This window comes from Hypanus sabinus, chromosome 2, assembly GCF_030144855.1.
Source record: "Hypanus sabinus isolate sHypSab1 chromosome 2, sHypSab1.hap1, whole genome shotgun sequence".
Taxonomy (NCBI): Eukaryota; Metazoa; Chordata; class Chondrichthyes; order Myliobatiformes; family Dasyatidae; genus Hypanus; species Hypanus sabinus.
In genome coordinates, this window is record NC_082707.1 from 34,562,755 (window position 1) to 34,590,308 (window position 27,554).

A 27,554-nucleotide genomic window follows, 5' to 3' on the forward strand; every position below is an offset into this window, starting at 1 on the left:
GCTGCAAATTGTCTGGCCCATATTTTGTACAATGCAACAAGATTTGCTACAGGAAAACCGGAAATTGATGTTGAAAATATTGTGCAACCATTTCGGCATCACAGCTGAAAGAACAGCACAGTTAAAGGAATTCTGTGAATTTGTGGGTGTTGATAATTGTAATCTATTACGGCATGTTGTGACTAGATGACTCTCTCTTTTGCCATCTATTGACAGAATACTTAAGTGCTGGGAAGTCCTAAAAAGTTATTTTCAGAGTCTAGGTGAGGAGGAGTGCCGCAAGGTACTGTGGAAGTGCTTTGGAGATGAAGGAAATGCCTGTGAATCATCAGAGATCTATTTCTTCTTCCTCAGTCACACTCTTAAATTATTCTCAGACTAGAAGCCAAGTCATTCAGCATAATTTCAGTATTTAATCTAATAGCTGAACTGAAAAGCAAACTTGAGAGAAGAGTGAAGGACTTTTTTTGGCTTTGCAGTGAATACCAAGCTTAGCCAGCTTACCCCTGATGCGTCTAAGAAATGTGAAGCAGACTTCATTGCTTTCTATGAAAGAATCATAAAGTACTTAAGTGACAGGTATGACTTCTCTGAAAACACCTTTCATAACAAAGTGTCAAAATTGAGCCTAACAAGTGCCTTAACTTTTGGAGAATTCTGTGATGCAGTCAAAGTCAAGATATTGATATGGATGAATTATTTGAAGAGTTTGGGACTGTGGAGGCAATTATCAATACTCCTGAGATGGGAGATAGCCATAGTGAAGAACATTATCTCAAGCTGTTCAGTAAATCTGAGGTCTCTTTTACAAACCTGAAGAAGGTGAGTGTTTATATCTTCTCTATTCCATGCAGCAATGCTCACACAGAACGAGTTTTTTTCAGTGATGACCTCAGTCAAAGCAGAGCTCCAAATATGTAACAATTTCTCAGACAAATGCCCAGCCATATACAAAAAACTCCTGGCCAACAGAAAACTCCCAGAGATGGCAAGTAAAGGGCCTCCATATCTGGCAGTCCATGGTAGCCCCAAGTAGTCCTTTAGTTTGTGAAGTAAGTTAATTTGGTTAGCATATCTGCTTCAGCAGTAATAAAAATGAATATTAATTTCTCTCAGTTCTTTATTTATACTGTAAGAATGCATGTATGTAATATGCAGAATGATGAATCATTGAATAGGAAAAAGGGCTCTGGCAGAAAATCACAGATTAATGATGAAACAGCAAGGATCTTGCTGGATTTATATAGGCAAAAAAAAGTATCATGTTAGAATTTTTATTTGATAAAATAACTAAAGTGATAACTAAACTAATCTGTTTGCATTTGTTGTTTTGGCAATACAGTTTAAATTTTATTAATAAAATAACATTTTTTGTAACAAACTGTATGTGTATGTGTGTGTGTGTGTATATATAGAGTAACCTATGACCACGTATGCAACGTCCTCCTTTTTGGAAATTAGGATTTGGCCACCCTACCGAGTAATCATCTTAGGGTGATTATGCCTTAACCTCGTTAAGACACTGGTAATCACCACATGGGCAGCAACCCCCATCGGACTTAGGGACCACATGGAGGGGTGAAGCCCAGGGGCTATTCGACTGACAATAAACAGAGAGACAGGTGATAGGTGGAGTACAATGAGAGACAGGTGGCGGCAATACAGGTAATAACGAGAAGCAGATGGGAGACAGAGGACTCAGTGATTCAACGGCTGGAGTAGAGCACAGGAGCACATGGCAACACAAAACCACAGACTGACAGCTAGGGGGAAACACACAAAAAGACAAAAGTTCAACTGGAGGCACTGACAGTTGTCTCAATTGACGTTGCTGTCAAACTTGATCCACATTCTTTACCACAGCTTTCTGGAAATCAGCCTCCTGTTGAAAGTATTAACAAAACAAAAAATAGTTGGAAGACAGAGGAGTGAAAGCTTTTAAAACCCTACAGAGAGCAACCAGAAGAATAATTAGGAGGGGAAAGATGAAATATGAAACCAAGCTAGAAAACAATATCAAAGTGGATAGTGTTACGTATTCAGGCAACAATAAGTATATGAGATCGGCAAGGGTTTCTTATAACAAACAACACGTTTATTAAACACAGAAAACAAACCCCGCAAAAGTAAACAAACACTACCGTAACCGGAAACAGCTGCTGAGCGGCTGTTCAAACAGTTCGTAAAGTGATATTCCAAAACAGTTCTTGAAAGTGGTATTGCCAAAAGTTCGATATGCTCACAGTCCATTTAAAAGGAGAGACTTTATAGGACGATTTAAATTCTCTTTCACGTCGCTTGGCTTCGATCCCTGACGTCGAACTTCCCATGAAGAATTCATGAAACAGAACGGCTTAAAGGCACTGACCTTTCCTTCTCCACTACCTTCAATCCTTTCTAGGTAAACCTAGGGATTAACACGAAGATAGTCAACGAAATCCTTCCAAATAAGGATCAAACAAAGGTCGCCCCCGTTTCACCGTAGAAAGTGATTCTCCTCGATCTTTAACTTCCAACTTTGAATCTTTACTCTCCTCTAATTTCGAACTAACAGAATCATAAAGAACCTGTTGGCAATAACCTTTTAAACTTTAGGCATTAAATAAAAACTTCATCTTTCAACTAAACTGCGTCATCTCTTCAAACACGCAGTGGCATGAAGTCAACCTGGCAAATCCAGCCACGAACTGCCCCTCCTCACAGGGTGGGGTCTACCTTTTATAACCTGTAAAAAAAACCCGTCACATGATCTCTACTGGCGGGAAAATGACGTCATTCCACCATCACAAGACCATCACCTCAAGTCCAGTACAGCTTCAACCCCAGTCACATGACAAGGGCTCCACTGTCATGTGTCACGAGTACGTAACACCTCCCTCCAAAAAAACATTTTTGGTCTGACAAGAACAAAAATCTTTAACAATTGCTTACAAGAAAAACAAAGATATAAATTTTATAACATATACAATACACAACACCAGCATATAACAGCTTATGTCACAATACAGTAGGAGTGTTACAATCGAAAAAAAAACCACTCCATTAAAAAAAATTCAGTGTACATTCGACATCGAGATAGACAATTAGCAACCACATTATCTTTACCTTTAATATGAGTCATCACAATATTGTACTCTTGTAACATCAAACTCCAATTTAATAATCTTCTGTTTTTGTTTTTCATCTTACTCAGAAAAACTAACGGATTATGATCAGTGTAAACAATAAGTGGTTTCTGAGTTGCACTAACATATACCTCAAAATATTCCAAAGCTAAAACAAGAGATAACAATTCTTTCTCTATTGTCGAATAATTTCTTTGATGCTTATTAAATTTCTTAGAAAAGTAAGCTACTGGATGATCAACCTCATCACCCTCATTCCTTTGCATTAATACTGCTCCTGCAGCCTCATCACTAGCATCCACAGCCAATGAAAAAGGTTTTCCAAAGTCAGGTGCCTTAAGCACAGGTTGTTGACATATCATTGTTTTCAATTTTTCAAATGCTTCTTGACAAGGCACCGTCCATACAAACTTCTCATTCTTCCGCAGAAGGTTAGTTAATGGAAGGGCAACATTAGCAAAATTCTTACAAAATTTCCGATAATATCCTACCAATCCCAAAAACCTTCTGAGAGTTTTTTTCCCCATTGGAGTGGGAATCTCTAAAATTGCCTGAACTTTTGCCTGAACAGGAGCTACCTTACCTTGACCCACAACATAACCAAGGTAAGTCACAGTGGCATGTCCAAATTCGCTCTTAGCTAAATTAATAGTTAAGTTAGCTTTTGAAAGCCTTTCAAACAATTTCTCCATCGCAATAATGTGTGCTTCCCAAGTATCATTTCCTGTCACTAAATCATCAATATAAGCATCAGTATCTTTCAATCCCTGAATCACAAAGTTAATCATCCTCTGGAAAGTACCTGGGGCATTCTTCATCCCAAATGGAAGAACATTATACTCATATAACCCAGATGGAGTTACAAATGCAGAAATCTCTCTACCTCTGTCCATTAATGGAACACACCAATACCCTTTCAATAAATCAATCTTTGTAAGGAACTTTGCCTTTCCAACTTTATCTACACAATCATCTACTCTAGGAATTGGATATGCATCTGTTTTCGTTACAGCATTCACCTTCCTATAAACCGGGGGTCGGCAACCCGCGGCTCCGGAGCCACATGTGGCTCTTTTACGTCTGTGCTGCGGCTCCCTGTTGCTTTGGGAAATAATTGGTTGTGGCGACCCTTTTCCTGGCACATCCGAACCGACTCACAATTAGATAGCCTACGGGGGTTTGCGAGCACAGAGCTTTGGAGCCTCTGCGCCATGGGGGGCAGGTTGAGGGAGGCTTAAAAGTGAGGCTGAAGATTTCGAATAAAGTTTTTTCCTTCGACTGCAGTTACCGACTCCGTGTCATAATTTTAGCGCTGCGTGTAGCACACCGCTACATGGTCAGTATTTAATTAAAATGTATTTTATGTTAGTTTGTTAGTTTTTGAAATGTAAATCTAAATTTGAAGATTATGGTGATCTTGTACAATCTAAATAAGACGTTGTGGCGACCCATTTCCTGACACATCCGAACCGGCTCACAATTAGCCAGCGTTCAGGCTAAGGGAGATAGCCTACGGGGGTTTGTGAGTACGTCTTTTGCAGCATCCGCGCCCATGGGGGGCGGGTTGAGGGAGGCTTAAAAGCAAGGCTGTTTAGTTCGAATAACGCTATCTTTGACTGCAGTTTACTGACTGCGTGTAGCACACCGCTACAACGTGTTTTTATCGCTGGCTGTCCAGAGGGGAGGTGCTGAAACGCTTTGTCGCGTGTCTGGAAGAAGTGAAAACTTTCCTGGGCAGCAAAGGGCTCACCTTTCCTGAGCTGGAACAGCCAGAGTGGCTGGAAAAGCTACACTTCATGGTAGACATGACAGCGCACCTGAACACGCTGAACACAGCTCTTCAACGGGGTAAGGACGTACAGCCCTGCACATGTTGGAGGATGTTTTGGCATTCGAGCGCAAGTTGACAGTGCTTGCCAGAGATTTACAGAAAGGCACATTGTCTCACTTCCCCAATTTGAGAGAGTTCAAACAAGGTCACGACATGATAAATTCGGAGTATTTACATTCTGCAATCATCGCAATGCAAACATCGTTTGGGAAACGCTTCTGTGAGTTCAGAGAGTTCATTATCCTTCCCGGTCACTCCCCTAAGCATCGATCCATCCCTACCGAATACGACTGCATTGTCAGGTGTGAGTCAACCTGAACAAGGATGATAAATATTTTAATTGCCTATTATTTTACGTATATTCATATGTTTTCATTGTTCAGTGAAATAGTCCTTTTATTTTTCAGGTTGACAGCTGGCTGACGTTATTTTTGGTTTGCTGCTGGCGGCAAATTTAAGTTTGGCGTTTTTCATAAATACAAGAAGGACTCAAATAGACGTCGAGTATTTTACTTAAAAGTAACCTTCAACCCAACGTCTTTTTTTCGGAGGTCAAAATGTTTTTGTTGCATGCAGAAATGTAATTTCGTTTTCTCTGCAGGAGTTCATCAATTTCATAAATGCAACACATTATAGTTTGTTTATACATAGCATAAAGGCAAAACAAAAGGTTGTATGCAGTGTTATTTCATTTTAAATGTCAAACGGGTTTTGCGGCTCCCAGTGTTTTCTTTTCTGTGGGAAACGGGTCCAAGTGGCTCTTTCAGTGGTAAAGGTTGCTGACCCCTGCTATAAACCATACAAAACCTAATACTACCATCTGGCTTTGGCACCATAACACATGGCGAACTCCAATTTGAGTTAGAATGTCTAATGATATTATTCTCTAACACGTATTCAATTTCTTTCTCAGCAAGTTCACATTTTTCCATGTTCATCCTATATGGATGTTGTTTAATAGGTTTGGCATCCCCAACATCTACATCATGTGAAGCTATAGTAGTCCTTCTCGGAACATCTGGAAACAACTCCCTATATTTAAAAATCAACTCCTTCATCTGTTGTCTCTGCTCTAACTGTAAATGTGCTAATTTTTCATCAATATTTTCCAGAATGGTTGAATTTGGTAACCTAACAGAAACAATGTTGGATTTAGAATGAAAGTCAGATGAATCATCTATCATGTTCCTAGTTAAATCAAACTCATTCTCACTAGCCACAACAGTCACAGTATCAGATTGTTTCTCAAAATATGGTTTCAACATATTTATATGGCAAAGTTGTGTTGACCTTCTACGATCTGGAGTTTTTACCACGTAATCCACATCATTGATTTTAGACACAATTTCATAAGGACCATGAAATCTAGCTTGTAAAGGATTTGTCTGCACTGGGAAAAGAACCAACACCTTATCTCCAGGCTTAAACATCCTCATCCTAGTTTCTTTATCATACCAAGTCTTCATTTTCTCCTGAGCCAACTTTAAATTTTCCTTAGCTAAGCTACAAGCTTTATGTAACCTGTCCTTAAATTTCAACACATAGTCCAACAAATTAGTGTGTACTTCCTTATTAATCCACTGTTCTTTCAACAAAGCTAAAGTTCCTCTAACTCTTTGCCCAAACACAAGTTCAAATGGACTAAAACCTAAAGATTTCTGTACCGATTCCCTTACTGCAAATAAAAGTAAGTTTATACCCTCATTCCAGTCACTTTCATTTTCCACACAAAATATCCTAATCATATTCTTGAGGGTAGAATGAAACCTCTCCAAGGCACCCTGCGATTCTGGATGGTATGCAGACGAAGTGATTTGCTTAGCTCCCAATTTATAAACTATCTGTTGAAGCAATCCAGACATAAAATTACTGCCTTGATCAGTTTGTATCTCCTTAGGTAATCCAAAATAAGTAAAAAAATTTATAAGGGCCTTTGTCACAGTCTTAGCTTTTATATTCCTAAGTGGTACTGCCTCTGGAAACCTAGAAGAAGTACACATGATAGTCAACAAATACTGATAACCAGTTTTTGTCATTGGTAATGGACCAACACAATCTACAATAACTTTAGAAAATGGTTCACCAAATGCTGGGATAGGTTGTAATGGAGCTACTGGTGTAACCTGATTTGGTTTACCCACAATTTGACAAGTATGGCACGTTTTACAAAACATCGCCACATCTTTTCTTAGACCAGGCCAGTAAAAATGTTTTAAAATCTTGTCCACAGTTTTCCTTACCCCTTGATGTCCACCTAAAGGCACACTATGAGCTAAAGTCAAAATCTCATTTCGATAAGCTTTTGGAACAACTACCTGGTAAACAACATTCCAATCCTCACTTGCAGGAATTGTAGGTGATCTCCACTTCCTCATCAACACTCCCTTTTCCAAGTAATATCCTACTGGCACCTTATCAATTTCACTATCTAGTAAAACCTGCTCTCTTAATTTTATAATCTCAGAGTCTCTATTCTGCTCTGCTATCATCTCCTTCCTAGACAAAGATAAATCTTTATAGTCAGACTTACTCCCAGAATCTTGTTCAAACAACGAAGATAAGAAAGTCTCTGACACATCCTCAAAACTCGAATCCTGAGTTGAACAGTCCTGAATAACAACCTCATTCTGCGCATCAATCTTTTTAGCCATAGCTCTAGTCACAACACAGGAAGAATCTGTGTTAGAATTCAACTCTGGTTCCTCTGACTCCATTGTCAAATGCACTTCAGGAAAAACTTGTCCACCTGCCAAGTCATTACCTAACAATAAAGAAATACCCTTCACAGGTAAGCTATGCTGTAATCCTACTTTAACAAATCCAGTAACTAACCCTGACTTTAAATTTACTTTATGTAAATGTACAGGCATAAAATCACTTCCAACACCTCTTATGTAATTTACCTCACCAGTATCAGACTCTTCATCAAACTTCAACACACTGTCTAACACCAATGATTGAGAAGCACCAGTATCCCTAAGGATTTTTATTGGCACCAGAGTAGATCCTTCCTTCAAGGATACAAACCCTTCAGTTACAAAATGATCATATCCCTTTCTAACGGTCAGACTCTAACAAAGCCTCATTTGTGTTTATCAAACCCTATAACTTTACAGGTGCTTCAGTATGTTGCACACAAGCATCTGGAACTGCTTCCTTCTCTTTCTTTTTTAATTTGTAACAGTTAGCTATTACATGGCCAGGCTTCTTACAATAGTTACAAGTAAGACCAAACTGTCTTTCCTTTCTCATCAACTTTCTCATTAACCTCCGATTTAATTTCAAATTTACCTGGAGTCTCCGTGTTATTTTTCCTCTTAAAAATTCTGCCCTGAGGAAATTTGTTCTTATGGATCAAAACATACTCATCAGCTAATCTAGCACAGTCCTGCAATTTATCAGTATCCTTCTCATTTAAGTAGGTCCTTACTTCAACAGGAATGCTTCTTTTAAATTCCTCCATTAAAATCAGCTCTCTCAATGTATCATAGTCCCCATTTACATTTTTAGAAGAAACCCATCTCTCAAAACACATAGCTTTATCATAGGCAAATTCCACATAAGTTTTTTCCACAGACTTTTTCAAACTTCTGAATCTTTCCCTATATGCTTCTGGGACTAACTCATATGCGTTTAAAATATGCCTCTTTACAATATCATAATCAAGAGCTTGTGCAGCTGTTAAAGCTGTGTAAACTTGTTGTGCTTTGCCTTTAATTACACTCTGTAACAACACTGACCATTTATCTTTCGGCCACTCTGACATCCGAGCAATAGTTTCAAAATGTTGAAAATACCTTTCCACTTCTGTTTCACTAAATGGAGGGACCAATTTAATTTCTTGACTAGCAACAAACGTTTTTTTAGAACCAGAAGACTGATTCCCAGACTTTAATTCCTCCATTGCATATGCAAATTCTCTCTGCTTTTGTTCCATCTCCAATTTATACCTCTCCAATTTCATTTGTTCGATTTGCAACTGCATCTCCAGATTACTTATTTGAAATGACTCTAAAATCGATTCATCAAAAACACCCGAATCCACATAGTGTGACGCGATTTTTCTCTGTATCACAGCCTTAGAAGTAGTCTGCAAAATACCTTTAAGTTGCAATCTACTAGCTATCTCAAACACCTCAGTTTTTTTCGCCTTCGCCAACACCTCCGCAGCTGGCGAAGCCAGAAACTCATCAATATTCATTGCTGCCGAATACCACAACAAGCCAAACAAAAGTACCGAGTAATACCCGTTTCCAAAACACGGACTAAAAAGTCAGCAAGCATTTAAACTCAAATGATTCAATCCCGGACGAGCCCCCATATTTAATGTTACGTATTCAGGCAACAATAAATATATGAGATCGGCAAGGGTTTCTTATAACAAACAACACGTTTATTAAACACAGAAAACAAACCCCGCAAAAGTAAACAAACACTACCGTAACCGGAAACAGCTGCTGAGCGGCTGTTCAAACAGTTCATAAAGTGATATTCCAAAACAGTTCTTGAAAGTGGTATTGCCAAAAGTTCGATATGCTCACAGTCCATTTAAAAGGAGAGACTTTATAGGACGATTTAAATTCTCTTTCACGTCGCTTGGCTTCGATCCCTGACGTCGAACTTCCCATGAAGAATTCATGAAACAGAACGGCTTAAAGGCACTGACCTTTCCTTCTCCACTACCTTCAATCCTTTCTAGGTAAACCTAGGGATTAACACGAAGATAGTCAACGAAATCCTTCCAAATAAGGATCAAACAAAGGTCGCCCCCGTTTCACCGTAGAAAGTGATTCTCCTTGATCTTTAACTTCCAACTTTGAATCTTCACTCTCCTCTAATTTCGAACTAACAGAATCATAAAGAACCTGTTGGCAATAACCTTTTAAACTTTAGGCATTAAATAAAAACTTCATCTTTCAACTAAACTGCGTCATCTCTTCAAACACGCAGTGGCATGAAGTCAACCTGGCAAATCCAGCCACGAACTACTCCTCCTCACAGGGTGGGGTCTACCTTTTATAACCTGTAAAAAAAACCCGTCACATGATCTCTACTGGCGGGAAAATGACGTCATTCCACCATCATAAGACCATCACCTCAAGTCCAGTACAGCTTCAACCCCAGTCACATGACAAGGGCTCCACTGTCATGTGTCACGAGTACGTAACAATAGTAAAAGCTTTTTCATATATGTAAAAAAATGAGAGTGGATATAGGACCTCTAGAAAACAAGGTTGGATAAATAATAACAGGAAATGGCAGATGAACTAAATGACACACACAAAATGCTGGTGGAACACAGCAGGTCAGGCAGCAACTATAAGAAGCACTGTTGACATTTCGGGCCGAGACCCTTCGTCAGGACTGAATGAACCAAATGAATATTTTGCATCAGTCTTCACTGAGGAAGTGTGCCGGATGTTAAAGGGTGTGAAGGAAGGGAAGTGAGAGCAGTTACTATTACAAGGGAGAAGGTGTTCAAAAAGCTGGAAGTCCTAAGAGTACATAAGCCACCCAGGCCAGAAAAATTGCACCCTAAGGTTCTGGAAGAGGTCGTGGTAGAAACTGTGGAGGCATTAGTAATGATCTTTCAAAAACCATTGGCCTCTGGCATGGTGCAAATGTCGCTCCACTCCTTGAGAAAGGAGGAAGGCAGCAGAAAAGAAATTATAGACTAATTTACCTGCTTCAGTGGTTGGGAAGATGCTGGAGTCAATTCTGAAGGGTGAGGTTATGGAGTACTAAGGGGATGCAGTGGACGTTGTATATTTGGACTTTGACAAGGTGCCACACATGAGACTGCTTACCAAGTTAAGACCCATGGCATTACAGGAAGGTTACTAGCATGGTTAGAGCATTGGCTGATTGGTAGCAGGCACCGAGTGGGAATAAAAGGATCCTTTACTGGTCTGCTGCCAGTAACTAGTGGTATTCCACAGGAATCGGTGTTGGGACCACTTCTTTTTATGCTGTATATCAATAATTTAGGTGATGGAATAGATGGCCTTGTTGCCAAGTTTGTAGATGATACAACAATTGGTGGAGGGGCAGGTAGTGTTGAGGAAATAGGTAGGCTGTAGAAGGACTTAGACAGATTAGCGCAATGGACAAGAGAGTGGAAAATGAAATACGATGTTGGAAAATGCACGGTCATGCACTTCAGTAGTAGAGATGAATGTGCAGGCTATTTTCTAAACGGGGAGAAAATTCAAAAATCTGAGAGGCAAAGGGACTTGGGAGTCCTTGTGCAGAACACCTTAAAGGTTAACTTGCAGGTAGAATTGGTTGTGAGGAAGGAAAATGCAATGTTAGTATTCATTTCAGGAGGTTTAGAATAGAAGAGCAGCGTTGTGATGCTGTGTCTTTCTAAGACACCTTTGAGGCCTCATGTTGAGAATTGTGAAGAGTTTTGGTTTTCTCATCTAAGAAAGGATGTGCTGGCATTGAAGAGGGTGCAGAGGAGGTTCACAAGGATGATTCCGGAATGAGGAACATTTGAGAGTTCTGGGTCTGTACTCGCTGCAATTTAGAAGGATGAGGCGGGATCTCATTGAAACCTTTGAATGTTGAAAGGCCTAGACAGGGCAGATTGGAAAGACTGTTTCCCATGGTGGGGGAGTCTAGGACAAGAGGGCACAGCCTCAGGACAGAGGGGCATCCATTTAAAAGAGAGATAAGAAGAAATCTCTTTAGCCAGAGGGTGGTGAATTTGTGGAATTTATTACCACAGGCAGATATGGAGGCCAGGTTGTTGGGTGTATTTAAGGCAGAGCTTGTTAAGTTATTGTTTAGACGCAGCATCAAATGTTATCTCTTCAGTGGTTTCATCGAGGCCCGACTGTGCAAAACGTGGACGTCAGCCAGTTAGAACAGCAAGACGAGTTTAAAAGGAGACAGCGAGTGTCGGAGTAATGGACGACAGAGTAGGAGGGCTTTGGCTCTAAGGGGCTTTGGCAATAATGGGTCAGGGTGAAGTGGGTTGCCTGTGTAGAATACAGACAGAAAGTATGTGTGTGAGGCTGGTGTTCTGTGCTTGGTGTTAGCTGTGTGAAGTCCTGGAGACACCCAGCCTCCCGGACAGCCATATCTGTACAGGTGTGTCGAGCTGCTGCTCCTTAGGGACCAAATTAGGGAACCAGTGATGCAGCTCGATGATCTTCGTCTGATCAGGGAGAGTGAGGAGGTGACAGAGAGGAGCTATAGGCAAATAGTCACACCGGAGCCTTGGGAGACAGATAAGTGGGTAACAGTCAGGAGAGGAAAGGGCAAAAGGCAGATACTAGAGAGTACCCCTGTGGCTGTCCCCCTTAACAATAAGTATTCCTGTTTGAGTCTGTTAGTGGGGGCTACCTGGGGGGAGCAACAGTGGTCGTGCCTCTGACACAGAGTCTGGCCCTGTGACTCAGAAGGTTAGGGAAAGGAAGAGGATGGCAGCAGTGATAGGGGACTCTATAGTTAGGGGGTCAGACATGTGTTTCTGTGGACGCAGGAAAGAAACACGAATGGTAGTTTACCTCCCAGGTGCCAGGGTCCAGGATGTTTTTGATTGTGTTCACGATTCCTGAAGTGGGAAGGTGAACAGCCAAAGGTTGTGGTACATATTGGTACCAACGACATGGGTAGGAAAAGGGAGGAGGTCCTGAAAACAGACTACAGGGAGTTAGGAAGGAAGTTGAGAAGCATTACCTCAAAAGTAGTAATCTTGGGATTACTGCCTGTGCTACACAATAGTGAGTATAGGAATAGAGTGAGATGAAGGATAAATGTGTGTATGAGGGATTGGAGCAAGAGGCAGGAATTCAGATTTCTGGATGATTGAGACCGCTTTGCTAATGCAATTGGGGAGAGTTTAAGCTACAATTGCTGGAGGGGGGTGGGAACTGAGCTGAAGAGACTGGGGAAGAGACGGTTGGCTCACAAATAGAGAAAGCTTGTAGACAGTGTGAGAGGGAGGATAGACAGGTGATAGAGAAGGGACGCACTCAGACCAGTGGTTTGAGATGTGTCTATTTTAATGCAAGGAGTATTGTGAACAAAGCGAATGAGCTTAGAGTGTGGATCACTACTTGGAGTTATGAATTTCTGGCCTTTACAGAGACGTGGATGGCTCAGGGGCAGGAATGGCTACTTAGAGTGCCAGGCTTTAGTTGTTTCAGAAAGGACAGGGAGGGAGGCAAAAGAGGTGGGGCTGTGGTACTGCTGATCAGTGATAATGTCACAGCTGCAGAAAAGGAGGAAGTCATGGAGGTATTGTCTGCTGAGTCTCTGTGGATGGAAGTTAGGAACAGCAAGGTGTCAATAACTCTACTGGGTGATTTTTATAGACCACCCAATAGTAACAGGGACATCAAGGAGCAGATAGGGAGACAGGGTTGTTGTGGTGGGAGTTTTTAATTTCCCAAATATTGATTGTCATCTCCTGAGAGCAAGGGATTCAGATGGGGTGGAATTTGTTAGGTGTGTTCAAGAAGGTTTTTTGACACAATATGTAGATAACTCTACAAGAGGAGAGGCTGTACTTGATCTGGTATTAGGAAATGAACCTGGTCAGGTGTCAGATCTCTCAGTGGGAGAGCATTTTGGAGATAGTGATCATAATTCTATCTCCTTTACCATAGCATTGGAGAGGGATAGGAACAGACAGGTTAGGAAAGTGTTTAATTAGAGAAAGGGGAAATATGAGGCTATCAGGCAGGAACGTGGAAGCATAAATTGAGAATAGATTTTCTCAATAATGTGGCAAGTGTTCAGGGGATTTTTCTGCGGAGTTCTGCATAGGTACATTCCAGTGAGACAGGGAAAAGTTGGCAGGGTACAGGAATCGTGGTGTACAAAGGCTGTTGAAAATCTAGTCAAGAAGAAAAGAAAAGCTTATGAAAGGTTCAAAAATCTAGGTAATGATAGAGATCTAGAAGATTATAAGGCTAGCAGGAAGGAGTTTAAGAATGAAATTAGGAGAGCCAGAAGGTGCCATGAGAAGGCCTTGGCGAGCAGGATTAAGGAAAACCCCAAGGCATTCTACATGTTTGTGAAGAGCAAGAGGATAAGACATGAGAGAATAGGACCAATCAAGTGTGACAGTGGAAAAGTGTGTATGGAACAGGAAGAGATAGCAGAGGTACTTAATGAATACTTTGCTTCAGTATTCACTAAGGAAAAGGATCTTGGCAAATGTTCATAAATCCGGCCTTTCAGGATCTTCTCCATCTTAATCACTGAAGTAAGACTCACTGGTCTATAATTTCCTGGACTATCTCTACTCCCTTTCTTGAATAAGGGAACAACAACAGCAAACCTCTAATACTCCGGAACCTCTCCCTTCCTCATTGATGATGCAAAGATCATCACTAAAGGCTCAGGAATCTCCTCCCTCACTTCACACAGTAGCCTGGGGTAGATCCCCTCCGGTCCTGGTAAGTTATCCAACTTGATGCTTTCCAAAAGCTCCAGCACATCCTCTTCCTTAATATCTACATGCTCAAGCTTTTCAGTCTGCTGCATGTTATCCCTACAATTGCCAAGATCCTTACCCACAGTGAATATTGAAGCAGTATTCATTAAGTACCTCAGCTGTCTCCTCCTGTTCCATACACACTTTTCCACTGTCACGCTTGATTGGTCCTATTCTCTCATTTCTTATCCTCTTGCTCTTCACATATGTGTAGAATGCATTGGGGTTTACCTTAATCCTTTCCACCAAGGCCTTCTCATGGCCCCTTCTGGCTCTCCTAATTTCATTCTCAAGCTTCTTCCTGCTAGGCTTATAATCCTCTAGATCTCTATCATTGCCTAGTTTTTTTGAACCTTCCATAAGCTCTTCTTTTCTTCTTGACTAAATTTACACCACAGTTCCTTTCCCTGTCTCATCGGAATGTACCTATGCAGAACCCCACGCAAATATCCTCTGAACATTTGCCACACTTCTTCTGTACATTTCCCTGAGAACATCTGCTTCCAAGTTCCTGCCTGATAGCCTCATAGTTCCCTTTATTCCAATTAAACATTTCCCTAACTTGTCTGTTCCTATCCCTCTCCAATGCTATGGTAAAGGAGATAGAATTGTAATCACTATCTCCAAAATGCTCTCCCACTGACAGACCTGACACCTGACCAGGTTCATTTCCCAATACCAGACCAAGTACAGCCTCTCCTCTTGTAGGCTTATCTACATATTGTGTTAAGAAACCTTCCTGAACACACCTAACAAACTCCACCCCATCTAAACCCCTTATTCTAGGGAGTGTTATGAGAGATGCGGGCTTGTATTGTGAGTTTTACTTTAAGCACCTGAGTGAGGTGGGTCTATGACGTCAGTCACAACCTGCTGAAGACATAAAAACATACGGAGAGAGAGAGAAAGAGAGAGAGAGTGAGAGAGAGAGAGAGAGAGAGAGAGAGAGAGAGAGAGAGAGACTGACTGACTGGAAAAGCTGTTGGAACTTCAGTTTGTTGCTGTCATCGTAAGACTGGGAGTTCCATACTCTCCCAGGCCCAAAAGGTTGGGTTGATTATCGGCACACAGTGCACAATGGACTTGTGACTGTTACTTCATATAATCTATATGTGTGGATTTGTTGGAGTATCCTGTGGTATCACTTTTGTTGGCCCTTACCTGGAATCGGGGTGTTGTGTGGTAATCAGTTGAAGAACGATATTCCTGTGACTATCACCTCGTGATAGCTCTAAGTGGATTTCGGAATGACTCAAACAGGATGTTCAATGGCTGTTATTTTGTTTTATCAGCATGGAACTTGTAATTCTTCATATCACCCTCTCTCTACATACTTCTATATGGATTACAAATCTCTCCCCCATCATTTATTTTTTGGATTACTGAACATTATTAACTTGCCATCTTAAGACTTTAATAACTGTTCCTCAGTTTGAAACACACACACACACACTTTTGTTTATCTTGTTTAAATTACTATATTATAAGTAGATACTAATAAAATAAAGATAGTGGTTTTAACATTAAAACCCGACTCAGTGTATAATCTCTCGCTGCTGGTACATTACGAAAATATAACAGGAGATGCCGATCAATATTTGGGAAATTGAAATCTCCCACCACAACAACCCTGTTATTATTACACCTTTCCAGAATCTGTCTCCCTATCTGCTCCTCGATGTCCCTGTTACTATTGGATGGTCTGTAAAAAACACCCTGTAGAGTTGTTGACCCCTTCCTGTTCCTAACTTCCACCCACAGAGACTCCGTAGACAAACCCCTCCATGTCTTCCTCCTTTTCTGCAGCCGTGACACTACCCCTGATCAACTGTGCCACACCCCCAACTCTTTTGCCACCCTCTCTGACCTTTCCGAAACATCTCAAGCCTGGCACTTGAAGTAGGCATTCTTGCCCCTGAGCCATCCAAGTCTCTGTAATGGGCTGAACATCATAGCTCCAAGTGCTGATCCACACTCTAAGCTTCCTCCGCTTTATTCACAATACTCCTGGAATTAAAATAGACACATCTCAAACCATCAGTCTGAACACATCCCTTCTCTATTACCTGCCTATCCTCCCTTTCACACTGTCTCCAAGCTTTCTCTAGTTGTGAGCCAACCTCCCTTTCCTCCATCACTTCAGTTCAGTTCCCACCCCCCAGCAATACTAGTTTAAGCTCTCCCCAGTAGCCTTAGCAAACCTCATCATCAGGATATTGGTCCCCCTGGGATTCAAGTGCAACCCATCCTTTTGATACAGGTCACACCCGCCCGAAAAGAGGTCCCAATGATCCAGTAATCTGTATCCCTGCCCCCTGCTCCAAACCCTCAGCCACGCATTTATCCTCCATCCCATTCTATTCCTATACTCACTGTCATGTAGCACAGGCAGTAATCCCGAGATTACTACCTTTGAAGTCCTGCTCCTCAACTTCCTTCCTAACTTCCTGAAGTCTGTTTTCAAGACCTCCTCCTTTTTCCTACCCATGTCATTGGTACCAATATGTACCACGACCTCTGGCTGTTCTCCTTCCCACTTCAGGAAATCGTGGACATGATCAGAAACATCCCGGACCCTGGCACCTGCGAGGCAAGCTACCATCCGCATTTCTTTCCTGCGTCCACAGAATCGCCTGTCTGAACCCCTGACTATAGAGTCCCCTATCACTGCCACCTTCCTCTCCCTTCCCCTACCCTTCTGAGCCACAGGGCCAGACTCTGTGCCAGAGGCACGGCCACTGTTGCTTCCCCCAGGTAGGCTGTCCTCCCCCAACAGTACTCAAACAGCAGCACTTATTGTTAAGGGGTATAGCCACTTGGGTACTCTCTAGCATCTGCTTCTTGCCCTTCCCTCTCCTGTTACCCACTTACCTGTCTCCCAAGGCCCCGGAGTGACTCCTGCCTATAGCTTCTATCTTCTCACTTTCTCTGACCAGACAAAGGTCATCGAGCTGCATCTCCAGTTCCCTAACATGGTCCCTAAGGAGCTGCAGTTCAACGCTTCTGGTGCAGTTATGGTCATCTGGAAGGCTGGGAGTCTTGCTGGGAGCGCAGAAAACCAGTCTCACACACATACCTTCTGTCTGTATTCTACACAGGTAATCTACCTCGCCTCGACCCTTAATCGCCGAAGCCCCATTGTGCCAAAGCCTTCCTACTCTGTCTCCCTCTACTCCGATGCCCACTGTATAAATCTGTCTTCTCTATAAACTCTTCTCGCTGTTCCTACCGGCTGACCTCCACGTGCTAGCGCAGTCGTGCCCCGTTCAAACCGCTGAAGAAATATGAAAATAGGCTGGCCAATAATATTAAAGAGGATACCTAAGTTTTTTCAGATACACAAAGTATAAAAGGGAGGCAAGGATGACTATCGAACCACTGGAAAACAATGCTGGAGAGGCAGTAATGAGAGACAATGAAATGGCAGACAAAGTGAATCAGTCTTCACTATGGAAGACGCAAGCAGTATGCTGGAAGTACAAGAGTGTCATGAAGTGTGTGACGTTGCCATTACTCGGGGGAAGGTTCTTGGGAAACAAAGGTCTAAAGGTAGATAAGTCACTTGGACTAGGAGGTGTATACCCCAGTGTGCTGAAAGGGTTGGCTGAAGAGATTGTGGAGGCATTCGTAATGATTTTTCAAGAATTGCTAGATTCTGAAATTGTTCAGGAAGACTGGAAAATTGCCAAAGTCACTCCACTCTTCAAGAAGGAAGTGAGGCAGAAGAAAGGGAACTATAGGCCAGTTAGTCTGGTTGGGAAAGTGTTGGAGTCGATTGTTAAGGATGTGTTTTGGGCTACTTAGGGGCATGTGATAAAATAAGCCATTGTCAGCATGGATTCCTTAAGGGAAGATCTTGCCTGACAGATCTGTAGGAATCCTTTGAAGAATTTCTGTTTGGCTGCCAGTGACTAGTAGTGTTCCACAGTCATATGCCAATGGCATGGGTCATGAAATCAATGGCTTTGTTGCAAAATTTGCAGACAATACGAAAATGGGTGGAAAGGCAGGTACAGAATGACTTAGACAGATTAGGAGAATGGGCAAAGAAGTGACAGATAAATAGTGTTGGGAATTGTATGGCCATGCACTTCAGGAGAAGAAATAAAAGGGTTAACTGTTTTCTAAATGGAGAAAATATACAAAAATCTGAGATGCAAAGGGACTTGATGGTCCTCATTTAGGATTCCCTAAAGGTTAATTTACAGTTTGAGTCATAGTGAAGAAGGCAAATGTGATGTCAACATTCATTTCTTTTTTTTTATTGGTTTTTTAATGCATTTTCTACAACACTACAAATAAGAAAAACCCCCAAACCAAAATAAAAAAATTAATAAATTGCAAAAATAAACATACAATAATAATATTATACAAAAAAGATAACTGAGAAAGCACCCAAATTGAAGTCATGTAAGGTTAGTATCCTCCCCAAGCCCCACAACAACAAAAAAACTCCAGACCAACCACAACACAATATAGAGAATATAAATCAGGACAATCAAACCCCCAAAGCTGTAAATACACTTAAAAACAGAAGATAATAATGCCAACTACCAAAAAAAAAAAGAGCTGAAAGTAAGGGACTGAAAAAAAAAACCTTAATTAAGAGGAAGGTTATGAAAGTACTCAATAAAAGGTCCCCAGACCTTATGAAACTTTATATCCGAATTAAGAATTGAATAATGGATTCTTTCAAGGTCTAAGCAGGACATGATATCATTAAGCCATTGAGCATGCGTGGGCGGGGCAACATCTCTCCATCTAAGGAGGATTAAACGTCTAGCCAGGAGAGAAGAAAAAGATAATATTCGACACTTAGTCAAACTCAAACATATATCTGTCTCACCCAAAAAACCAAACAGAGCAATTAAAGGGTTAGGTTCTAAGTGGTGATTCAGAATACAGGATAGTTATAAAAACATCCTTCCAAAATTTCTCTAAGCTAGGACAGTACATGTGAATAAGAGAAGCCTCGTCCCTTTTGCATTTATCACAAAGAGGACTAATATTAGGGTAAAATCAAGATAATTGAAATGTCAAAATGTCATCCCAGATTGTCTGGGATGCCATGAAAGCATATTTGAGGAGTCAAATAATCTCCTATACAGCAAATCTTAATAGAAAGTCCCATATAGATCAATTGGACCTAATTAATCAGACTAAAGAATAAGATCAATTGTATGCTCAAACTAAGAATCCTGAATTATATAAGAAGCGTGTAGAACTTCAAACTAAATTTAATCTTCTGTCTACTCAACCTGTTGAACACCAACTTCTTGAATGTAAGAGTCGCTTTTATATTCATGGTGACAAATCTGGTAAATTTCTAGTTAATCAGCTGAGGCATTCTAAAACTAAACAACATATTACAAAGATCTGGAAGGAAAATGGGGATTTTACATCGGATCACTTAGAAATCAACGACGTATTTAAAAATTTTTACTCTCGGCCTTATTCCTCTGAATCTCTGAATGAGAATATTTCTGTTGATCCTTTCTTAAATAATCTGAGTAATCCTTCACTTCCATCTGATTTTAAAGCCAAACTTAATGTGCCTATATCATCAGAAGAAATATCTTTTGCAATTTCTGCATTGTCTTCAGGAAAATCTCCTGGACCTGATGGGTTCCCTGTAGAATTTTATAAATCATTCTCTTCACTTCTTTCTCCTCAGTTACTCTCAGTACTATCTGACTCATTTAATTATGGTAAGTTGCCACCCTCTTTTAATGAGGCATCTTTTATTCTTTTATTAAAAAAGGGTAAAGACCCAACAGAGTGTTCCTCGCACAGGCCAACTTCTTTGCTTAATGTTGATGTTAAAATCTTGGCCAAAGTTTTGGACCATAGATTAGGAAGTGTTATTCTCTTTAGTATTTCTGATGATCAAACTGGTTTTATTAAAAACCGTCTTCCTTTTTTAACATTCGGCGTTTATTTAACATTTTATATTCACCTTCAACTGGGATTCCTGAATGCGTTATTTCTCTTGATGCAGAGAAAGCATTTGGTCGTATAGAGTGGAACTACCTCCTTGCAGTTTTAGAAAAATTTGACTTTGGTCAAAGTTTTATCTCTTGGATCAAATTGCTGTAACATTCTTTTCAAGAGGACGACAATATAAAAGCAAGGATGTAATTTTGAGGCCTTATACAACACTTCTGAGGCCTCACTTGGAGTATTTTGATCAGTTTTGGGCACCTTAGAAAGGATGTGCTGACATTGGGAAGTGTTCAGAGGAGGTTCACGAAAACGATACCAAGTTTAAAACGCTTGGCATGTAAAACATTTTGATAGTGGTGTAACAGTGGTCCGGTGTGTTGGCTGCTCTGGTACTACAAGTAATTTGTTGAATGACAGTAATCAGAGCAAGAGGTTCAAATTGCAGAAGGGCAAATATTTTGGATGTTATGGGCCCATGGGAGATTGCAGAGGTAGACAGAGCTGAGGCATGGAGTGATTTGGTATTAAGATGAGACTTTTAGTATTGAATTATTTAACCAGGAGTCTATGTAGGTCGCCAAAGTTCAAAGTTCAGAAGAAATTTACTATCACAGTTCATGTATGTCACCATATACTACCCTGTGATTCATTTTCTTGTGGACATTCGCAGTAGAACAAAGAAACACTACAAAATCAATGAAAAACCGCACACAACAAAGACAGATAAACCAAATGCAAAAAACAACAAACCATAGAAATCCAAACAAAATAATAATAATAATAATAATAACAAATAAATAAGAAATAAATATCAAGAAAGTGAGTTGTAAAGTGAGTCCATAGTTTGTGGAAGCAGTTCAGTGTTGGGATATCCTCTCTGGTTGAAAGGTGATACATGTTCCTGAACCTGATTTGGGGTTTGAGGCCCTTCTACCAACATCAAAAAGGGGCTAAATTGATATTGGTTTTGCTTTTTCAATCATTTCTTTTCCCCTGCACAATCAAATCTTTCTTTCCCTCACCTTTATTTTTCTTTAAGTTGATTTAACATTAAATTCAGCCATTGTCATTTCTGCAGTATTTCCTGTTAACTTTACAAACCATCAGTCTGATTGGTTAAGGAGAAGCTCGCCTTCTTTGTCTCACCACAATATTAAAGCTGATATTTTCAGCAGCACGTCCTTCAAATCAATTGAAAGCCTAAACTTGCAGTGGTGTGTACAAATAATGACAGCCTCTTTTAGAATGCTCAAAATGTGGCTCATTACATTACCACATCTACTGCACTGATAGAGTTTTATTTGACTGCATAGGGAAGATGGTTGATTTAGGGCTCTCTTTGCTCATTGAAATTAACACGATCAGTAATTTATATTTTGCCTTTTATATCCTGTTTCAGGAGAGTTCCGCCAACAATTTGCATCCCAACTATTCGATAGCTTGCAAGCCAGTCAGGGGCGGTGAGTATTTCAATCTTAAGAAAGGTTGAGGGTTCCCAGGTGAAATAGATAAATGTTATAAAGAGCATAGAACATTACAGCACAGTACTGGCCCTTTGGCCCAAAATCTGCAGACTTTTAACCTACTCTAAGATCATTCTAACCCTTCCTTGCTACACAGCCTTTCGTTTTATTTATATCATCCATATCTAAGAGTTTCTTAAATGTTTCTAAGTATCTGCCTCTATTACCACCTCTGGCAGCGCATGCCATACACCCACTACTCTTTATGTAAAAAAACTTACCTCTGACATCCCCACCTATACTTTCGTCCAATCACATTAAAATAATACCCTTTCATATTAACCATTTCCACCCTGGAAAAAAAGCGCTGGCTGCCCATTCCATCTTTGCCTCTTATCATCTTTACACCTCTGTCAAGTCACTTCTCATCCTCTGTTTCTGAAACGTTAGGTTTATCACTTTTAGTGAAACAGGTTACAGAAAGCTTTGTGCTAAAATGGAAAATAATGAGCAAGCAGTACATTGATGATGTAGTTTGAGTGTCGGTGGTGCAACAGAGCAATGGAGTAATGGATAAGATCAGCACAAGTTGTGGGACTTGAAGCAGGGTTGTCTGGGAAACTTACACAATGAAAAATTGCATTTGTGGCATGTCATATTACTGTTTGATCAAACAATCCCAGGAGGTTTCAAGAAAGAGATTCAAGGTAGAATTGTTCTCACAAATCCAGGTGATGCGTATTTATGCTCTTTTTAAAGAAGTGACTTGAGGTAAAATAAGACAAAGAAATAGGAAGTTCATGTCAGACACCAAGAGCGTAACACCGCTTAAGGCTTAATCCTGTATGGACCTGTAATGTGTGGAGTGAAATTAAAAAAGACCTTACAGAAGGCATGAAAACATATTGTAATTAAAATCAAAGAAAATCCAGAAATGTTTTATGAATGTGTAAGGAGCAATGTGTAATAAACTAACTAGGAAAGTTTAGGGCCTATTAGAAACCAAAAAGGTGACCACAGTAAAAGTGTAATGTATGCTTGAGGTTGTTCATAAACAGTTTCCAGGCATCTTTACAAAGAAGTGTGATTCGTGTGATGTCGCAGTTAAGGTGAAAAGGTGTGATATATTGGATGGGGTAAAGAGAAAAAAAGTAATTTATTTGACACATAGCAATTCCTGATTATGATGGCGCTACGGAACATGGGCAACAGCTTACTGAGGTTTTCAAAGCACAAAATTTGACTAAATACTCTATTAATAGGACTTTTTAAATGGAAAGTTGTGGTAAACAATCACCACAAACAATAAAGAAGCGAGCGAAGGCAAGGCTGATCCGGGGGTCAAGATGTGCGGTTCTGAGACAGAGTCGGGGGCGAGCTCAGGGCAAGCTTCAGGAGAAGTTGGCACTTCGGCGACAAGGTTGGAGCAAGCAGAGTGGAGAAAAGGTGGTGTGGAGTTGTTCCAGAGCCCGTCCACCTAAACCCGGAGTGAAGTTTGATCCTTCGAAGCACCGCGATGATTTGGAAAGGTCGAGTACAGGCAGAAGCAGCGTATCACTGCTGTGGGGTCCAGATCCTGGTGTTTTGGCCATTTAAATGCCGGGCTAGATGAACTGGAAAGGCAGGGAGTTGGGATTGGAGGCGAGGGGCGCGCTGGTTCTGCTCTGCAACGTGGACGCTGCTCTCCTTGGTGCTGAGGCTGTGAGACTGCTCCAGCTGCTGCGCGCTTTGTGTCTGCAAACATTGCAGTGATTTGCCCCCCTATATGATGAACTGAGACCAAGGGCCTGCTCCACCTATACTGGGGTCTATGGATTCTATTGGGTTCAGAATACCGTTGTTAACTATTGTTTGCATGATTTGTGTTTCTCCCTCTTTCTCTGAACATTGGGTGTAAGTTTCTCTTTTAATTGGGTTCTTTTGGAAAATCCCCAAAAACGAAAATCATGCAAACTACTGCCCCATGTTTATTTAACCTTTAGCACAAAAAAAACACACATTGGAAATACCCGTCAGCTTTTCACACTTCAATGTTATACAATTTTCTCCTTACTCTCTCGCCAGTTCATGAATTCTCAAAGATAATGCACATAACCAATTTGTTTTTCTTCTAATTGCATTACAATTCATTTTCAGCTGATTCTGCATAAAAAAAATCATTTTAAAGCAGTTCTGTCAACAATTGCATAGAGTAAAACAACCATGAAAAGTGCTTTCTTTTTTAATGTAGAATGGTGTGTTTTTTGTGCCAAAGGTTAAACACGGGGCAGTAGTGTGCATGATTTTTATTTTTGGGGATCTGATTCTCTGATTTGTCTAATATTGAAACTGGAGAGTGACTTCTAGTTTTTTATGGTGGTATTACTTAAGTTTTCAGGGTAGGTAGTTCAGCTGTAAAATCATTGCACGGCGTCTGATGGAAAAATTCAGTTCCAATGTACAGGGTTATTCAGATGCCTTGAGTAAGCAGATGGTTGGACTGTATCCTCTGGCTATAGTGCAGCAGTGGAATATCTAATTTTGATCTCTAACATACCGAATATACAGTTAAAATATTTATAATTATTTCTTTTATTCTAATAGGGACTGAAAACTAGATTTTAACCTGATTGGAAAAACCTTCCTCTTTTCCACTCTGAATCTCCAACTCTTAACCCTCTGGTCAAAGACACTTCTGCTAAGAGATAGATTTCTCATTCTTTGCCCTATCTACACCTCTTATAATTTTGTATACCTCAACTTTCTCTGCTCCAAGGAAAACAAATTCTAATCTCTGAAATTCAGAGTGAATCTCCAAGATTCTAATATTTCTAATATTTCCTTTTCAATGGTAATATTTTCTTTTCACTGATAATTTGTTCTGAGATTCCACTACTCCCAACTCTGATTTTTCTTACTACAATGTCCTTCCGCATAGTGAATTCATTTAAACCCTCACGAACAAGGTCTTGCCCCCTATTGCCCTATTGTTCATGAAGATGACTCACAGCCACCTCAAGAGCAGTCATTGACAGCTTTGCTTATGACATCTCCATTACATGACTGAATAAAAGAAAATGCACAGCAACCATTATATCCGCCATCTAGCTAATAAAGGCATTCTCTCAGCGAGGAGCACTTTGAGAAGTCCTTATTTGATTAAATTTGCCTTGTAGTTGCAATAATTTTATTTTTGTTACTTAAAGCAGAATGAAGGCAAAAGAATTGCCATCACTGGGTGTGACACTGGATTTGGATTTTCACTAGCCCAGCACCTGCACAAAAAAGGATCCAGAAATTTTGCAGTGTGGCTATTAAAGGTACAGATGATATTGCTTCTTTATTTAAAGAGCAAACACGAGGAAATCTGCAGATTCTGGAAATTCAAACAACAACACACACAAAATGCTGGTGGAACACAGCAGGCCAAGCAGCATCTATAAGGAGAAGCACTGTCGACGTTTTGGGCCGAGACCCTTCATTAGGACTAACCGAAAGGAAAGATAGTAAGAGATTTGAAAGTAGTGAGGGGAGGGGGAAATGCAAAATGATAGGAGAAGACCTGCTGCCTGGCCTGCTGTGTTCCACCAGCATTTTGTGTGTGTTGTTGTTTGCTTCTTTATTGTTCAAGATTCAGAAGCTAATTTTAAATCAAAGAGAATTTTTTGTTGTAAAAGTTATTATTTAAAAATATTTGGCATAGAACAGGAAAAATAATCTTTTATGTTATATTAATCACCACCAAAATAATCAAATATACTTATAATGTGTCCAAAATACTAACTTGATCTACGCTTAGATATCGATTCAGAAGTGTGGTACCCTGGTTTAGGACCATGCTTTATTTCATTAATATTGCTATGCTGTTGGGCATTTTATTTTCTGCATATTTTTTCAAAATGCATATCTATATTTTTTAAAAAGTGTACCTTTAATTTCATTATACAATTGGGTATTTTTATTTTTTGCCTCTTTAAAATAATAAATTCAGTTGATAAGTTAGGCTTGTTGAATTAGCCAGTAGGTTTTGGCTTGTTAACATTTTTTCTAGAGGGAGCACAAGAAAAGTGGGGTAGCCATTTTTTCTCGAGGGAGCATGGGATCGAAGGAATTTTGGGAAATGGACAATGAACATGGTGGAAAAACATAGCAAAATGCTCATAGAACCAAATTTGCACGGACAGATATAGATGTCTGAAAAGCCTCATGCAAACTATTTCTTCACGAAGAATGTGCAGATAACTTCCAGTTGGGCAATTAGCACACAACATTGGAGAAAGTACAACACCTTTATCCTTGGAAATTGCGTGGATATCTTTAGTCCTTTGACGGATTTTTCAGCGCAGAAACGTTTTGGTACCGTAAGTAAACAAAGTGAAGAAAAGTGGATTGATTGCTCAAAAATTATCTCCACTGATTATGTGAACTCTATCGACTAATATCGATATATATATTTATGTTTAGGGCTTTATCTTTATTTTGTATTATATGGTATTATTTTGTTATAGTTCAAAATATTTTGCCAATACAACTTCAATCTAAGCTTATACTGGTGTGAGGTGAATTATTGCTTACTGGCGTACAGTGAATTGGTATGGGTATGTCAGTGCTCATGCAGGTAATTCTTTCAATTTCCCTTAGAAAGAGCATGTAAACTTCTATCTTTTGTGTTTACCAGAATCATATTTACCTAGTCATGTTTTTGTTAATGAAAATGGGCTTTTCATTGTTATTCCCGTGTTTTGTAGAGATTGTATTCACAGTAATAGCTAACTTATTATGAGCCAACAGTGAGTGGGTTACTCAAGTATGTAAATGCAGACATTGGAAAGGGCAGCTTGGCTGTGAAATGTTCAGTTGCATAATCTTCAATTCACAAGTTAAACAGCACTGGAAGGAAACCACCACTCGTTGACTCTAACTCTCAGAGGATTTAACACATTCTACACAGAGAATGAAGGTTGAGTAAAATATTTGAAACCAATAGAATTTCTTCAGGAATATGATCAACAGGTCTACAAAGTAATTCATATTTTTGCTAGGATCTTGCTATCCAGATCTGCTTTCAGAATACTCCATAAGAATAAATTTGATTGAACTGCCAAAGTCGCAATAAATATTTAATCAACTAGCTGCTTGGAAGTTGGAAATAACTGTGAACATATCACAGGAATGCCCAGACCTAATATCCATATTTACATAATTTTAAAATTGCTAGTTTAGGCTTGAGTCAAAAATGTATTTTGGTCAAACTCTTTCAGTGCTTTCATTCAGTCACTTTTGGTAATATTTGGTCGGAGTGGATTTTCTTCTTGTCAGTCCGACATGGATACCCTCACCTTGCTATTGTGCTGAAAGTAATGTGAGCATCAAGAACCCAACCTGTGACAAATCTTGAATGCCAGTGGTGATCCATGAATGTAGAAAATCCAGTGACTGTGCTGAAGATGAATTAATTGCTAACTTGCTCATAAACTGCACTGACTGTGACTTACTGCTTTGAGGATAAAGGTGACGAAGGATCTTAGAAGCTGGAGGAATGAAGAGCGATCGGGTGGTTGTGATTCAGTTTGACGTTTGCAAAGATGAGGACGTGGAGAGAGCAGTAGAATTTGTGAAAGAACATATGATGCATTTAGAAAATGGTTATTTACTTCTAATGAATTCTCAATAAAAATCGAGTGTACACACAATTGGAGTAAAGTGATGAAATTACATAATTTTTAGAAACCTTTTGTGGTTAGAAGTTTATTCAATCCACA

General features: G+C 40.0%; 1 pseudogene; it reads left to right on the forward strand.

Moving 5' to 3' along the window:
- Positions 1-687: 687 nt before the first annotated feature.
- The window catches only part of LOC132403356 (D-beta-hydroxybutyrate dehydrogenase, mitochondrial-like), a 45,272-nt pseudogene continuing 18,405 nt past the window's right edge, over positions 688-27,554 (forward strand).